We start from the raw sequence: 14,543 nt of genomic DNA, 5'->3' as shown, positions 1-14,543 counted from the left end.
CTCCTTGGCGTGAGCCCTCCCAGAGTCTTATTTAGGTTTTTTTATGTTTGCATTAATTTATTTTTACTCTTTTAAAAAAATATTTATTTATTTATTTTTGGCTGAGTTGGGTCTTTTTTGCTGCAGGCAGGCTTTCTCTAGTTGCAGCGAGTGGGGGCTACTCTTTGTTGTGGTGTGCGGGCTTCTCACTGTGGTGGCTTCTCTTGTTGCAGAGCACAGGCTCTAGGAGCACGAGCTTCAGTAGTTGCGGCTCATGAGCTCTAGAGCTCAGGCTCAGTAGTTGTGGCACACGGGCTTAGTTGCTCCACGGTGTGTGGGATCTTCCTGGACCAGGGCACGAACCTGTGTCCCCTGCATTAGCAGGCAGATTCTCAACCACTGTGCCACCAGGGAAGCCCCTATTTTTACTCTTTGAGAAAAAGAACAGGGTCATTAATTTTGTCATATAATGGAATCATAATAAATGGTTGTTGCATGAATGAATGAGTGGAAAGATGGTTACAATGATGGGGCAGCCTCAAAATACATGAGGAGTAGGAATTAGGTACAGTAAGATATGAAGGGGCTAGTGGTTGTCAAAATTATATTGGAAGCCACTAAAGACCAGCTCTAGTCACATAAAGGGATTCCTGGATCCAACCTACTTCCAAAGGAAGCTTGGGTTAAGGTATCAAAAATATAGGCAGGCTAACACCTCTGGTGCCTTACATTATTAACTATTACTCTCACATTCTATAGCAAAGGAGAGGTCCCTGTGGACACGTGCCTATCGCTGTGGCTACAGATAAGTTTCACTTGCCTACAGTATGGATCTGCCCATAAGAAAATGATTGACATCTATAGCTTGATCCCAGTAGTCCAGTTACCTTCAAAGGAAGAAAAGTGGATTCAGCTGTTTATTTACTACTTCTGTCTTCTTATTAGACTGTGAGTATAACAAGGGCATGAACCATGTCTTCTCTCTGTTTGTTTATAGTCAGTTCCTAGCATTGAGAAAGCACTTAATTAATATATTATTGTTGAATAAATGCACAATTTAATAAATAAATTATGATTAAGCTCAATCTTTCTCAGCCATGGAATAAGAATTGAGGAGGAATAATTAAAATACATGTGGGACAGTATTTGGACAGATGGGAACTATCTATGGGTTCTAGGGAACCAGGTTCACAAAGTCCTAAGTTCAAGTTCAACCCTACAACTTATCAACTGTGAAAGCTTGGGCAGGTTATTGAACTTCAGTTTTCTGTATGTAAAATGAGGGATAATAACAGCACTTATTTCATACGGTATTTAAAAGGATGAACTGACAGAATGCCTGCCGATGCTGTATTATTATTACAGTGTCTAATCCTGGCCTAGAAGTTGAATGTTTTTTACTTAAAATGTTTAAAACAACATAAGTGATCACTTAAAGAGATAGCACACATAATGTTGCTATAATGATCTGTGACCCTACAGTTGTAGGTGGTGGGGGAAATCAGGAAGGCTCTTCTTTTGATTCACCTGAAATATGTCCAGCTAATGTCTGGCTTGTTGTTGAACAGCAGCTATAAAATGTTTGTGCTATGGCACAAATGTAAAAATAAGTCCATTTATATTTAGGAGATAAACTATATCCACATTTGTAGTACCATTTAGGACCATTGAAGACCATCAGGTTTGGTGTCCCCAACTTCAGATAAGCTAGACAGATAAAAGTTGGTTTCCATGGGAACAAATTTTGTTTTCTCTTCCATCTAATTAAAATCCATTTACCCAAGTCTTAATGTTTTATAAGTATTTTCCAATGAGTTCTTTACTTGATTCACCAAGCTCAATACAAGCACAGGGAACTTAACCGTTTGCAACATGTTAACTTCATCAAGTGCCAACACCCTCGAGTTTGCTGTGACTCATTCTTTGTTTATTTGGCTCATTTGCAGTTCAGACTAGAATATCAGTTTCCAGAAGCAACTTTTCTTATCTAACATTCTGTAGCCTTTCTGAGGAACGTATAGTTTGGTGAACATTCTGGAGGAAGAAGTAGCTGAGGAAGGAGTTACAAGACGGTGATATAAACCACATTTCTCCACATGTATCTGAGGGCAATGTGTACATTTTAGGAACTTTGGTTTGTCCCTTCAATTCCAGCATATCTGTTCAATGCCTTGCCTTTTTATCCACTCGAACACTGTTTTCCCCACGTCTCTCCCTTAACTCAAACTCTGCTGTTTTCTAGTACTGAATAACTGTTATTTCATCATTTCTAATCCCCAGCAAGAGTCCTCAACTTACATTTTCTGGGCTCTTGGAGGGTTGGGAAGATGTCCGAATGACTTAGGCTGGGCTGTGCAGAGGAGAGAAGAAGAGGACCATGGAAACTTAAGCTCACAACTCGGAAAAAAAATACCTTCAGAAAAGAACATCACCGTGTGCCTTTTCTTTTCTTAGCCTCTGATTTGGAGATTAGTACTTGTGTTCTTCTCTTCGGCTATTTTCATTTGGAGAGCTCCTGTGGTTTCCAGGAGCCATGAAGCTCCTGTCTCGTTCTACTCAGTGCCCAGGTGGCAAGAGGCTCGTGGGTTTCTCTGGTAAGCTTTGGGGTCTGCACATGATGAGAGCTCTCCCAGCTGCCAGGTCTCTGCCACGTGCTCTGCTTGGAGGAGACAGATAAGGGCAGGGAGTTGAGCAAGCCCCTGCCAACTAGGAGGCTGGCCTGGCAACCCGATGCTGGGCTGAGCAAGCTATAGTCTTTTAGGCTAGATTTTCTTTGGAGCAGGCTGGTACAGGGAATGGCCAGATCTTGCCAAAGGGCAAAGGGATCCCAGATGGAATAGAAAGCTTGAAAGGTTAATAGATTTGGGGCAGGCTTCATGGCGGGGCCCAGGGGATCCCATCAACATGTTTCCCAAGGCTTTTTGGGAGAAGCCCCAGGGACGGGATCCGTAAACTTCCTCAGCTCAGGAGCACTTATACCAGTGCGTTATTTATTTTCCATGACTATCTTACAGTATGAGGCTACTTTAAGGCAGGAATCGAGTCTTTATCCCTCACCGTGTCCCCAGAATTGAGCCAGGGCCTGGCGGTGAATCAGAACTCACTTAACTTTTGCTGATTTGAATGGAATTGATGGAAATTCATAGGGTATGTTTAGGGCCAGGGAGAGACACCTGGGTTCCCCAGACAAGTTAATGACTTGGCACCACTTGAAACACTATTAAATGTTTTCTTAACAATTATTCAGAGAAGAGGTTGAAGGCTGAATGAGCAAAGGGCTGCTAGGGAAGACCTCCACATTTTCGGACCACTTCAAATAGCAAAAGACCTGCAGTTAAACAGACCTACCATCCTCGGAGGCATTTGAGCGATCACTGCCACTTCAGCCTGCCCTTTGCGGGGGGTCTCAACCTGGAGGTTTCCTTTGTAGGAGTTCTGGTAAATATTTTCTTCACCAGATTTCCAATGATGTTTATCACCCTTCGGAGCAGTGCTCTAGACAGCTGCCTGGATATCCCTAGCCTAACCCAGTGTTGCAAATATAGAGATGGGGTTAAAATCAACTACTGTTGATTTTGTCTTCTTGTATGAAAAAAATATTATTATAACAACATTAAGTGCCCTTTTAAAAGGATAACAAATTACTTTCTATCACAAGGCTGTAACAAAAAAGGTTATATTTTTTGTGTATTCTGGAAACTTTGGCCATAATCATACATATTTTATATCAATGTAATCATAGTGAACATAACATTTTGCTTTCTTCTTTATTCACTTCACATTACATCAAATGATTACTGTATTGTTCCATTCTTTTTCTATTTTAATAACTGCATAATGTTCCATCCAGTGGATAAACCAACTATTCAGATTGTTTACATGTTTTTTGTTATCATAAGCAACCATGCAATGATAACTTTGTGCATCTAGCTTCTTTTTCTTTTAAAAATTACGTTCTTTAGGGATCATTTCTAGGAGACTAGTCAAAGGCAATGGCCTGCTGGAGCTGACCACACCAGCTTGTAAGAGCCCACTTTGTAAATCACTCCCCAAGTCTGCATTCAGGGACTTGAAGTCAGCTGTGGTAGGTAGAAGTACATACACCACAAAAATGGACAAATGCTGCAAATCAGGGATTTTTTTTTGTTTTGTTTCTATTTTTATTTTTGGAGAGCTGACTTGTCAGCACAACACTGGTCAAAAGGTACAAACGTATTTATAGCTCTGTATGTACTGATTGCCATATTATTTTCTTAAAGAACTTGAACCAATGTATGTATAACCAGTTTGATTGAGACATCTTAACTTGTCGAGGTATAATCATGAAATACTTATATTTCTTCAATAGTTACTAAGTTGTATTTTGTCAAAACCCCCTTTCCCACTGGGCAGTGGGCTTCCTTAATATATCTGAATCCAATTCCATAACTTTTGGCTATTTAAAACAGTGTCACTTTGGTTGCTAAGGTTTAGTTCTGTCTATTTAAACACTTTGTTTGGATTCAAAGCTCACCCCATTCTCCTTGTATAGGTGATGTGAGACTCCAGGATTTGGAATGAAGGGGGATAGTTATTTGCTGCCCTCACTAGCAGTGGTAATCTCCATTTTACCTTTACTTAATCTTTGGATTTGAATTGGGGAAAGGGAGGAGGATTTACATGATTGCCCCAGTGTGTTGGCTATTTTCCTCTTTGCTGGTCAGATCTGTGGTTCCCCATCCCCCATGAGTGGTCACATGGTCTCTGTCCCTTCTGTTGTCTATTGCTGCCTCCTATATGTCACTGACTGACTACATTTCTGTATGGTTGATGTCCCACTGTTACCTCTTTTCCTCCTGAAATAACTAAAAACTGGACAAAATATATGAAACATTATATGAAACAACACATTGGACATCAGGTAACAAATGAGAGTCATTCCTGAGAGATGGGCAAAAACAGGGCAAGCTCTATGATTTCCCTAGCTTGAGAGAGTTTCCAGGTTGTAGCTCAGAGAAGGAGAATCCAGGTAGATCCTGAGCTGAGGGGATAAATCTGGGGATCTGGGGAGACCAAGGAGATCAGAGTAAGCAGGGCAGAGTGCAGAGAGGAGAGAGATCTGAGTGAGAACTTGGAGATAAGCAGAGGGATCCTGCAAGGCTTTACTGAGTACTGATCAATGCATTTGTGTGAGGAAACTACTCGAGGCTGGGAAAGAACCACACAAAAGGATTAGAAGAATATACACCGAGAGCAAAGAGCTTTGGACTTGCTCTTGTTCACAATAGCAGAGTGAAAATCTTCATAACTTCACAGGACTTTGGATAGAGTACTCAGAAAGGTTTGATTTTGTAGTAGATCAAAATTAGACTTAGACCTAGTGGTCTGGTCTCACTTAACAAAGATTGAAAACAAGACATGAAAAGGATCAAACTGTTTCCAATTAACTTAATTGCACCTCAGTACAAGCTCAAGAATTTTAATAAGAATATAAAAATATTCAGCAACATAATAAATACCACAATGTCTTGTATTCAATAAAAAAAAATTATGAGACATGCAAAGAAACAAGAAAATACATCTGATAATGAAAAGGAAGTTTGGCTTAACATTTGAAAATCAACCAATATAATTCACCATATTGACTAACTTTAGAGAGGAAAACCATATGATTATCTTGATGAAGACAGAAAAAGGATTACAAAATCCAGCATCTATTACAGATAAAAACTCTCAGCAAACTAGGAATAGCAAGAATTTCTTCAACCTGATAAAAGACATTTATGAAAAACCTACATCAGATATTACACTAAATGATGAAAGGCTGAATATTTTCCTCCTAAGATCAATAAAAAGGCAAAGAGGTTCACTTTCATCACTTCTATTCAACATTGCACTGGGGAATTTAGCCAAGGTAATAAGGCAAGAAAAAGAAATAAAAAGCACCCAGACCAGAAGGAAGAAGTAAATCTGTTTTGTTTCATAGACAACACAACTATCTATGAAGAAAATCCTATGGAATCTACCAGAACACTAAGGAAGTAATAGTGGGTTTAGAAAATTTATAGGATACGAAACTGGCTGACAAAATTCAATTTATTTCTATATATTAGTAACATTCAGAAATTGAAATAAAATGTTTAATAATACTACTCAAAATAGCTTAAAATATGATATACTTAGGGATAAATCTGAGAAAATTGACTTGTACACTGAAAACTATAAAACTTTGCTGAGAGATATTTAAGAAGACTGAATAAATTGAAAGATAACTCCATGCCATTAGATAGGAAGACCAGGTATTGTTAAGATATTAATTTTTCCCGAATTGATATATAAATTCATCACAATCTCAATTAAATTCCAGAAAGCTTTTTTTTGTGTGTGTGGAAATGGATAAGCTGATCCTTAAATTCATAGAAAAATGCAAAGAACTGTAATGGTTAAAGCAATTATGAGAAAGGAAAACAAAGTTGGAGGACTTGTTACCACCTGACTTTAAGACTTATAAAGCTATAGTAATTAAGACAATATGACATATGTATAAAGATAGACAAATTTATCAACAGAATAGAATAGAGAGTCAGGAAATAGACTATTCATATATATGGCCAATCGATTTTCAACAAGGGTGCGATGGCAATTTGATGGAGAAAAGTTAGCTTTTTCAACAAACTGTGCTGGGATAAATGAATATCCATAGGCAAGAAAAAAACAACAAAAAACCACCACCAACAACAAGAAACTTCTATTTATTCCTTTTACCATATACAAAAATTAGATTAACATGGATCATAGATCCAAATATAAACCCCAAAGCTACACAGCTTCTCAAAGAAAATATAGAAGAAAATCTTTGTGATCTTGGACTAGGGAACAATATCTTAGAGATGATATAAGAAGTATGATTTGTAAAAAATAACTTGATAAATTGGACTTAAGAACTTCTGTTCTTTGAAATATACTGTTCAGAGAATGAAAAGGTAAACCATAGATTAGAAGCATTTATTTACAAATCAGAAATCCAATAAAGGAGTTGTATTCAGAATTTATGAAGATTTGTTAAAACGCAATAATAAAAAACCCCAAAAAACTCAATAAAAAAAAGGGGGGCAGATTTGAACATCACTTCACCAAAGAATATTGGCAAATAAGAACATAGAAATATGCTTAACATCATTAGCTACTAGAGAAATGCAAATTAAAAGCAGAATGAGATACCATTATTCACCTATTAGAACAGCCTGAATTAAAAAGTCTGACCATACTAAGTATCTGTGAGGTTGTGGAAGAACTGGAACTCTCAACTGCTGGTGGGAATGTAAAATAGCACAATCACTCTGTTTTTTTAATTTATTTTAATTCTTAATTGAAATATAGTTGACATACAATATTATGTTATTTTCAGGTATACTACACAGTGTTTGAGATTTGCATACATTATGAAGCGATCACCTCGTTAAGTCTAGCAACCATCTGTCCCCATATTGAACATATTCCTTATGGTGTATATTACATCCGATGGCTTATTTATTTTATAACTGGAGGTTTGTACCTCTTAATTCCCTTCACCTATTTTATTCCCCCACCATTTTCCCCTCTGGCAACCACCTGTTTGTTCTCTGTATCTATGAGTCTGCTTTTATTTTGTTTTGTTTTTAGATTCCACATGTAAGTGAGAGCATATGGTATTTGTCTCTATCTGTCTGACTTATTTCACTTAGTGTGATACCTTCTAGATACATTTTTGTTGTTGAAAATGGCAAGATTTCATTATTTTTATAACTAATATTCCATTGTATATATTTACCACATCTTCTTTATCCATTCATATATTAATGGACACTTACATTGCTTTCTTATCTTGGCTATTGTAAATAATGCTGCAATGAACATTGGGGTGCATTTATCTTTTTGAATTAGTGTTTTTATTTTCTTTGGGTAAATATTTAGAAGTGAAATTGCTGGATCATATAGCAGTTCTATTTTTAATTTTTTGAGGCTCCTCTATACTGTTTTCCACAAGGGCTGCACCAACTTACGTTCCCACCAACAGAGTACAAGTGTTCCCTTTTCTCCACACCTCGCCAACATTCGTTATTTGTGGCCATTTTGGTGATAGCCATTATGATAGATGTGAGGTGATATCTCATTGTGGTTTTGGTTTGCATTTCTCTGATGATTAATGACGTGAGCATCTTTTCATGTCTCTGTTGGCCATCTATATGTCTTCTTTAGAAAAACATCTTTTCAGTTTTTCTTTTCATTTTTTAATGCAGTTGTTTGTTTTCTGATGTTGAGTTGTATGATTTCTTTGTATACATATATATTTTCTTTGTATATTTTGGATGTTAACCTTTTATCAGATATATCGTTTGCAAATATCTTCTCCCATTCATTAGGTTGCCTTTTCATTTTGTTGATAGTTTCCTTCACTGTGTAAAAACCTTTTAGTTTGATGTAGTCCCCCCAAATAACACAAATATTTTGAATGTTTTTTTTAAAGAGTTAATCATGTACCTACCATATGACCCAACTATTCCACTGCTAGATATTTACCCAAAAGAAATGAAAACTATGTCCATACAAATATTTGTACATAAATGTTCACAGCGGTTTTATTTTGTCATAGACAAAAATTGAAAACAGGCCAAGCGTCCATCAGCAGTTGGAGGAATATAACAAACCATAGTATATTCATTCAGTGGAATACTATTTAGCAATACAAAGGAGCATAGTACCGATACAAGCTGCAACTTGGAAGAACTGCAAAGTAATATGCAATGTAAAATAAGCCCGTCACAAAAGAGTATGTGCTATATGCTTTCTTTTGTATAAACTTCTAGGAATGCAAAATAATCTGTAGTGAAAGAAAGGAGGTTAGTGGCTGCCTGGGGATGCAAGGGGTGGGAAGTTGTATGAGGAAGGGATTACAAAGTGGAAGGAGGAAGCCTTTGGAGGTGATGATCACTGACTCAAATTACAGAAGGTATCACCATGTGAAAAATAGTATTATCTGACCTTTTATTTTGAGAGAGCAGACAGAGTCACAGGTACAATTGAAGATATATTCTGATTTAGTTTTTAGGAAGCTTGGTCAAATTTAATAAAAAAGCTTTTGAATGTTATTGAAAACAAAAACACCAAGGGGTACATTGTCATGTTCTGCCTATATCCATCTCTAGATTTCTTCTTCTGTCTCTTTGGAGTCAATGAGGTTAAATTCTGGCCCTGAAATATGTGTGGGCACTTACTTTTTCCAGCCTTAGAAGCAGCTCATGTGTGATCATCCCTTGCATCCCAAGAGTAAGACTAAGGGTGGATTAGATTAGGAAGCAGATCCCTGACTTCCCATCAAATCTGTTTACCCAGTAACACTTATCTAGTTTCATGAGACAAAAAACTGGACAAAGTATTTTAAGCAAGAAGGGATATTGATTGGCTCATGTGACTGGAAAGTCCAGGGGTAGGGTAATTGTAGGCATGGCTGTATTCAGGACTCAAATGATGACATCAGACCTGACCTCTTTTTTTCAACTCTCCTCTTCATCATGTTTCCACACAGTGGCCTCGGGAAGCTCCTGGTTACAGTTCCAGACGTGATATCTAATCAGGGTCAAAGCCAGCAGAAAAGGAAGCTTCCATCCTATAGGAGTAAAATGCAACAGTTGGGTTACTGAGACCAGGGAGAGGGACACTTATACTAAGTATACCATATGCTCTGGGATGTGAGAAGGAGTGTTCTCCTAAAGAACTTTAAAGAATTTATTTTCCAGAAGTACAGTAGGCAGATGCTGGGTGAAATTCACTAATGTCCCGGGATTTGGTGTGTCTGGAGCTCACTCCTGATTCTGCATCCCTGCCCAGTGATTCTGGTGAGCTCTGGGCTTTCAAGAGCTTCATTAAGTCATAGACTGATTTACTGTTGGAATCTCAGGGAAAAAAATCAGGTCTTTACTTTTGGGGGTAAGGAAGGGCAGAGAGAAGATTGGCTGGATCCTTGGGCACTAGAGTTTTAGGTGTCTTATTTAAGTAGCTACACCTGGAAGACCGATGGTATAGAGATAGGCCACAGTGAAGCAGGCATAACCTCATTGTTCTCCATTTTATGGTATGTGTGGGCTAGTGGGAGGTCCATTCCAGAAACACCAGATGCTGGAGGTCTGCACCAGGACCTGCCTTGGTGACTTGAATCCTAGTGACATCACTTTCATACTGCAAGGAAATAGATTTATGGAGACTGTATCTGCAAAACCCTTTCCTAAGGTGTCAGGTTTGATCCTAATACTAATCATGACAATAACACTGAAGCAGGGGTAAAAAAGTATAATTTTATTAGCACGCAGCAGGATTTCTCTTCAGGAAAATGCTCACTTGAGAAAAATCTTGATAAAATGTTTAGGTTAGAAGGTGAAATCTGAGAGTGTGGATGTTGACAGTTGCAAGGACAATCAAAGAGAAAAATGGGTTTTCCTCCTGAAAAGAAGCTTGATGGTAAGCTGTGAGATCCATGAAATGGAGTGGTCCAAGCAAGGGTCTAAGGACATCTTAGACTGGAAAAGTCCAGTGTTCGATTTTAAGTTCTCTGTGTAACCCCCCGCCCCCGCACCCCACTGCTCTCCCGCATCTTCAATAATGTCTACTAAATGCACAAATTGCGGTCTGAGTGTTATTCACTTATTTAGTTATTTATGGTGGAAACCAAGGTAGGGGTTGAATTTCCCATCTGGGTCTGTGTGGGGCATCACAGAAAGAGCATGTGTGAGGTGGTTGGATGATCCATAAACTGAGTGAATGAGAGCTCAGAGCTGGAAAGTTTAGAAGATTTTCCCTTGGGAATTTTACAGACATTTTGGAGTGGAGATGTCCATAAAGAATGGAATTGGAGGTCTAAGTTTTTTCTAAAGAGATTTCAAAAGGCAGGGAGGTCCAGGCAATATCAGGTTAATAGTAGTATTAGTAATCATAATAATAATAACTATCATTTATTATTTGTGTGCTCATGCCAGGTGTTTTGCGTAGTCTTTGATATCAACTACAAGATAAAGTATCATCCTTATCTCAGTCCTTACCTTCTCTCCTTTCCTTACATTTATTGCATTCTGTTCATTTACCTAATAGAACTCATCCCAGTCTGTATTTATATGCTTACTTGTTGACATATGATTTACAGTGCCCTCTCACTGGGTAGCAAATTCCACAAAGGCAGACACCATGCCTGTTTCATTGTCCATTGTTAAATGGCACTTATCATGGTGCCAACACTTGGTGATCATTCAATAGATGGTAGCTATTATTAGCATAGCAGGTAGTCAATAAATGAACAAAATTAAATGAATACATTAATGTGATGAATAAGTGACTCTTGTAGATGAAGAAACTGGGGCTCAGAGAAGGTTACTGACTTGTCCGAGGTCGCATGACTAATAGCTGGCAGAGTCAAGATGCCATTGCCAGTCCTACCTCTAACCCCAGCTTGCTTCACATTGCATCTTTCTGCTTCAAGCTCTGGGGTAATATCTTGGGGAGGATTTCCAGCCTGACTCAGGAGAAGCTTATGTTTCTATGCCAAATGTCGCTCCCTATCTCATAAAATTTGGGAGAGGAATAAAGAGGAGCCCTGAAATACCCTGAATCCAGGGAATGAAGCATACTTAAGCTCTCCAGGGGCTCTGCACACGGTCTGTGAATTATGAGAGCACAACCCTCTGTGTCTGTGTCTGGCACCGGCACGATTATACTGCATGAAATGTGCAGCCAATGGAGTTCATACTGAGACCTTGCCCTTGGGGGTGGTAAAGCTGTGGGGAGAGCAGTGGACCCCATTTTCATCCCACTGGAAGGCCAAGGCTACCTTGCATAGATCTCGGGGAGGAGGAGACGACTGAGACCAGTGCATGGTTGGGGAGCTTCATGAATGTAAATGGATGTGTGCCTTCACCATCGTAGCAGTGACATAGCCACTCAGATACGTACTTATCACCAGCAACTCAGTAGGAATAACACACTTACATGCCAACGTGCAAGGGGACTCATATGATCTCTTTAAACAGAAAATGTCAAGCATATCATTGGGTTTTCGTGCTAACCAACATTGAGAAGAAGCAATTTATTTCTCCAGTTTTTCCTTCTTGGCATCTGCCAGCACCCTGCACCCAGCTGTCTGAGTGGTCTGAAGCCTTGGTCCGGGTGGCCCCTCTAGGTCCTGATGTCCACCATTTGAGCTGGTCCCTGCTGCAGACAGTGAGCAGCTGAGGGACACTGTGTCTGCAATTTCCCAAGCAGTGTGTCCACTCCCCCGACCTGCCTCCAGAGGATAAGTGTCTGTTCCCTGATGAGGCAAATCTCAAACTCCCTCTGAGCTCCTGGGACTCTGAACGGTGTCTATAGACACCTCTGAGGTAGGGATGGGTTTTTATGTAGGTAACCTTGAACATCTTACCCATCGATCTTCAGGGAAGGGGCCTGGAGGTTGGGAGTTCATAATGGTAACATCCTAGAGCACAGGTAAAAGAGCATTGACACTGGAGTCAGAAAACTCTTGGGGAAAATCCGGAATTGTTCTTCAGTACCTGATGGCTTTGAACCAATTAGTTCACCTCTGCATCTCAACTTCTTGACCTATAAAATGAGGAGAATAATGACCACCTCTAAGGGAGATTACAAGGGTTAATATACTGTATTTTATTATTATTATATTGTAATATAGTATACAAATATTAGATATAATATATTCTCTGGAAAGCGTCTGTTATGGTGGGCACATAGTAGGAGCTCAAGAAGTGGTAGCTAATATAAGTTATCAGATCTGTTACATGCAAAAAGATGTTCATCACAACATTGTTTATAAACATAAAACTATGGGGCTTCCCTGGTGGCGCAGTGGTTAAGAATCCACCTGCCAATACAGGGAACGCGAGTTCGAGCCCTGGTCCTGGAAGATGTCGTGGAGCGTCTTCTGTGGTCCTCCATGGTCTTCCACATGCCGTGGAGCAACTAAGCTGTGCACCACAACTACTGAGCCTGTGCTCTAGAGCTCACAAGCCACAACTACTGAAGCCCGAGTGACCTAGAGCCCGTGCTCTGCAACACGAGAAGCCACCGCAGTGAGAAGCCTGCTCACTGCAAAGAGTAGCCCCCACTCACCACAACTAGAGAAAGCCCACACATAGCAAAGAAGACCCAACACTGCCAAAAATAAAGAAATGATTAAATAAATCAATTACGATATACTTCTCTGATGAAATATTATGCAGCCATTGCAAATCATGATTTTTAAAGAAATGAGGAAACACTCACCAAAGAAACATCAAGTAAAAAATTCAAATCATATATATGATTAAAAACATACATACCTCCTAATTTATGTATAATCAACTAAATGATGGTATATGCATATATAATTGGACAGAACTCTACTCACCTCCCTTAAAAGGATTTGGAAAACTATACCTCTGAAAGCTATAGTTTACCTAAGTGTTGAGACTATGGGCAGTTTTCATTTTCTTCTGTATTCTTTTTGTGTGTTCCAGATTTCCCACAATGAATATTTCCTACAATTACAATACAAGAGAAAGTAAACATTATTACTTTTTTAAAGTGATGTGAGAAGCTGGACCTTGTTTTTTGTTTTTTGTTTTTTTTACAAAGCAACAGCTAGCTGAGAACCATTAACTTTCTCCTCCATCCATCCAGATGCCCCAACCTCAGTCTGGCGTCGGTGAGACAGGGATGGCCCCCAGACTGTCAGGCCAGCAGCGCAGATGGGTTCCGCACGGCAGGGGGAGCACCCAGCCTTGCTGGGTTGTCCTCCTCCCACTTCCCCATTGGTATTTCCTCCGGTATTTATTCACTCACATAGCCTATAGAGTTAAAAGAGGTTTGTTTCTTTTCAGGCTGTTGAGTGCAGCCAGGGTAATTTAGTAGAAAAATGTCATGCTAATGCAATTCAAAGTTCAAATGATCTTTCATTTCGAGGGAAAGAAGAATGTGTGTGCAGTTGGAATGCTAAAACTCACTACTCGCCCTGCAATTCAAATAGAAATATGAGCTGTAGGGGCTACATAAGTCACATGAAGTACTGTGAGTGAAATGTGCAAAATGAATAAAAATGATCCAGAAGCCATTTATTAGCATTGCTAGGGGCCAACACCAAACAAGAACCATAGCCATCAGAAGCTGTGTGGGGAAGAAGGAGTGTTTCCATGAAATTACAATAATGCCGAAATAATGAGGAAGGAAGTGATCAGTGAGGTCCTTCTTATGAATGTCGCAGGCCGCCCTCAGCCCCCCAGAGAGCTGTGCCCTTTCTAGCCCACATGCCCTTTCCTCCTCCCTGGATGCACTTGGCAGGTGGAGGGGGTATGGAGCCCAGGGAAGAGGCCGTGTTGCCCACAGTCATGCCTTCTCTCGGAGGCAGAGGCGGCAGGGATAGAAGTCGATGGAGGAGTTGCAGCCCCTGTGGGGCTCTGGTCACAAGAGAGGGGGTTGGCCTCTCAGTGAGCTCACCAGGTGCACGAACGTCACTTCAACCTCCTCCTCCCGTTCCACTTTAGGTCCCAGTTGCCCCTCTGCCACGAAGATGT

The sequence above is a fragment of the Phocoena phocoena genome, chromosome 6 (genome assembly GCF_963924675.1).
Source record: "Phocoena phocoena chromosome 6, mPhoPho1.1, whole genome shotgun sequence".
Classification (NCBI taxonomy): domain Eukaryota; kingdom Metazoa; phylum Chordata; class Mammalia; order Artiodactyla; family Phocoenidae; genus Phocoena; species Phocoena phocoena.
Note: the sequence above shows the minus strand (reverse complement) of the source record.